Source organism: Capsicum annuum, chromosome 3 (genome assembly GCF_002878395.1).
Source record: "Capsicum annuum cultivar UCD-10X-F1 chromosome 3, UCD10Xv1.1, whole genome shotgun sequence".
In the NCBI taxonomy this organism is placed as follows: Eukaryota; Viridiplantae; Streptophyta; class Magnoliopsida; order Solanales; family Solanaceae; genus Capsicum; species Capsicum annuum.
In genome coordinates, this window is record NC_061113.1 from 2,634,915 (window position 1) to 2,638,622 (window position 3,708).

Below are 3,708 nucleotides of genomic sequence, written 5' to 3' on the forward strand. Positions count from 1 at the left end.
TTCACAAAGTGGGTAGAAGCAATAACTTTCAAGTCAGTGACAAAGAAGGTTGTGGTAGATTTTGTTCATGCCAATATCATTTGTAGATTTGGAATTCCTAAGATGATCATTACAGACAATGCTGCCAATCTCAATAGTCATTTAATGCAAGAAGTGTGTCAACAGTTTAAGATCGCACATCAAAATTCTACTCCATATCACCCAAAGGACAATAGTGCTGTAGAAGACGCCAATAAGAATATAACAAAAATATTGCGAAAAATGGTACAAGGGTCTAGACAGTGGCATGAAAAGTTACCGTTTGCATTGCTAGGTTATCGCACCACTGTTCGCACTTCAACAGGGGCAACTCCATATTTATTAGTGTATGAGACAGAAGCAGTCATCCCTGCAGAAGTTGAAATTCCCACTCTTCGAGTTATTGTAGAAATAGAGATTGATAATGATGAATGGGTAAAAACCCAACTGGAACATTTGAGTTTGATTGAGGAAAAAAGGCTAACGTCTGTGTGTCATGGCCAGTTGTATCAGAGGAGGATGGCTCGAGCGTATAACAAAAAGGTCCGTCCCAGGAATTTTGAAGCTGGTCAGTTGGTATTGAGACGTATCCTTCCTCACCAGGTTGAACCAAAAGGCAAGTTCTCCCTTAACTGGCAAGGCCCCTTTCGTTGTGAAGAAAGTGTTACGCAACGGAGCCCTATATTTGACAGATATTGAAGGCAAAATGGCAGAAATGGCTATCAATGCTGATGCGGTCAAAAGATACTATGTATGATATTTGATCCTTTGTTGATCTTATTGCATGTTTAGTACTTGCATTTTTTAAGATTGATATGATGAAGGCATTTTATTCTTCTATCCAAACATGGTGTTATCCTTTGTTTACCCGTTTGAGCTTCATTTTATTTTTCTTTCATATCCCTCTTTTGGAATCAAAATAGAGTCAAAGATAAATATCAAGAAAATAAGAATAAAAGAAAAAAATCAGTCAAATCAAAACAAAGAACAAGTTGATGGAACTACGTCCGACCTGATTCTCCTCTCTCGAGAGTGAGATACGTAGGCTGCCCTAGTTCGGGCTCGGTCACTCAATGTGTTGCTTGAGTCGATTCCAAAAGTTGTAAGTCCTACCCCCACTTCAAGTATCGTTTGGGCCTCTTACCATCTTTTCTAACCTTAACCAAAAGCCAAGTTACAACCAAAGAAAGTCCTTCAGATCAATTTTTGATAATGTTAAGGCTAAGCATGCAATGGATATGATGATACATTGTGAAGTACCACTTGTCTCCCTCAGCATAAGAAATCAGGAAAGAAATACAAAATGAGAGAGTCTTATTAGTGAAAACCCCGTGGGCATCATAAGGCGATGGTGAGTTGAGAGAAAATGAAAATGAGAGAGTCTTATTGGTGAAAACCTTTGCAGGCATCATAAGGCGATGATGAGTGGAGAGAAATAAAAATGAGAGAGTCTTATTGGTGAAAACCCTCATGGGCACCGTAAGGCGATGGAGAGTTCAAGAGAAAAGTGAAAAGTGAGAAGAAAGAGATTGGTTAGCGAAAGTCTTTTAAGATGTCGTCAATCGAATGTGATGTATGAGTCCAATGGATTTGAAGAAGCGGCTCAGCGGCAAAAGGTACGAACTCAACAACAAATGTGGAGTCTGGATAGAAAGATTAGGCAGCTCAATCCAAAATGCATGTCATATTCATTGGAGTTGGTTGTCGTATTCAGATAAGTTTTCTTTTTGAATATGGGACATTGCCCTTTTCTTTCATTTACATATTCATGCTTTTTGTCTTTTTAGGTAATTTATCAAAATAAAAGTCACCATCATTTCTTTACATTTTAAGTCAAGTCTGTGTCAAAACAAGCGAGAAAGAATTTCAAAATTTACTACCAGTCTTTCCAATTATATGAGGAAAAGCCAAGGAACAGCACAGGAAAGAAATATGATCGTAATTCAACACGAAGCAAAGGAAGTTTATCAACCGACAGGCTATTGGATTCGTGGAAACATTCAGATTTGGGAAAAGAGTGCACCTCGGGGGCATGGTAAAATGGAAACCCATTGTTTGAGTCAGAACTCATTTCCCTCAATCTGGATCCAGGTAAATGATGTGGCAAGACATGGCAAGTGTTAGCGATTTGGAACAAAGATGAAAGGAATGTGTGCTGGGGCAGATACCCGAGAAGCCAAGAGCTACAAGCCACCACTAAGTTTTTAACTGACGAATTTTCTTTGTTGATATAGGGGCAAATTCGCTTCACTTAATTTAGCTACCATTGGAAATGCACATCCGTGGGATTTTACTTTCTGTTCAGGACCCTCCTGAAAATGGGATTTTACCTTCTGTTCAGGACTCTCCTGAAAAATGGGATTTTACTTTATGTTCAGGACCCTCCTAAAAAATGGGATTTCACTTTATGCTCAGGACCCTCCTGAAAAAATGAGATTTTACTTTCAGTTCAGGGCCCTCCTGAAAAATGGGATTTTACTTTATATTCAGGACCCTCCTGAAAAATGGGATTTTACTTTCTGATCAGGACCCTCTTGAAAAATGGGAATTTACGTTATGTTCAGGACCCTCCTGAAAAATGGGATTTTACTTTCTGTTCAGGACCCTCCTAAAAAAAATGGGATTTTACTTTATGTTCAGGACCCTCCTGGAAAATGGGATTTTACTTTATGCTCAGAACCCTCCTGAAAAATGGGAATTTACTTTCAGTTCAGGACCCTCCTGAAAAATGGGATTTTACTTTATGTTCAGAACCCTCCTGAAAAATGGGACAACGCTTTCAAAAATGAAATACTACTTTATTATAATTCTTGTTTGGGATAATTTTCGTTCTAATTTTAATTTTGGGTTTCAGGAGCCCGCCTAAAGAACAGGGTGATGAAATAGCAAGTCAGGAGCCCGCCTGAAGAACAGGGTGATGAAATAACAAGTCAGGAGCCCACCTGGAGAATAGGGTAAAGAAAAGAAAAAGTCAAGCAACAAAGTGAAGCAATTGAAAGCCAAGCAACAAGTTGAAAGAAATTGCAAGTCAGGAGCCCGCCTGAAGAATAGGGTGATGAAAGTCGAGTCAAGAACCAACAGAAGCTGTATAGATAGGATTTCATAATTTCACTTATGTTTTGACTTGTAATTTTCATTTTTGATGTAATGACAGAGCCTCGGACTGGAACCTCGATGGAACCTCACTCGACTTTCCAACTCGGTATAGTCCATCTCCTTCCAATCCTTTGAGATACTTGTCACATGATCCCCTCATAACTTGGGTGGGTAGGATGTCCTAAGTCAAGATCTGGTTTTCCTCCTTCCTCTTGCTCCGTGCTTTTAAATAAAGCTCAGGACAAAATTTGGTCTCGTTGTCTACTTCTTTGCCTGAAAACACTTCGTGTTTACATCCAAAAGGGGCATGATGTAGACACCTAATTTTGTCCCTCCCCGATGTTGTTTTTACCCATTTTATTTTTATCCTACCGTGTAACATCACCCATGTTATTATACCCCCACAAAATACAAGAAAAAATATAACAAAATCCCTAACAAAACCTATCCTAACTAATTCTATCTTATCCTAACAACCTACCCAATCAAAATAAACCACACCACCCCACCTACCCTACCCCAATACCCACCTCACAATATATACACACATACTCTCACGTAAGAAAGAGGGGGAGGAACCCAAAAACAAAAAAA

General features: G+C 39.1%; 1 pseudogene; it reads left to right on the forward strand.

Annotated features, from left to right (window-relative positions):
• LOC124896947 overlaps positions 1–3,708 on the forward strand; it is a 48,019-nt pseudogene that overhangs the window by 2,452 nt on the left and 41,859 nt on the right.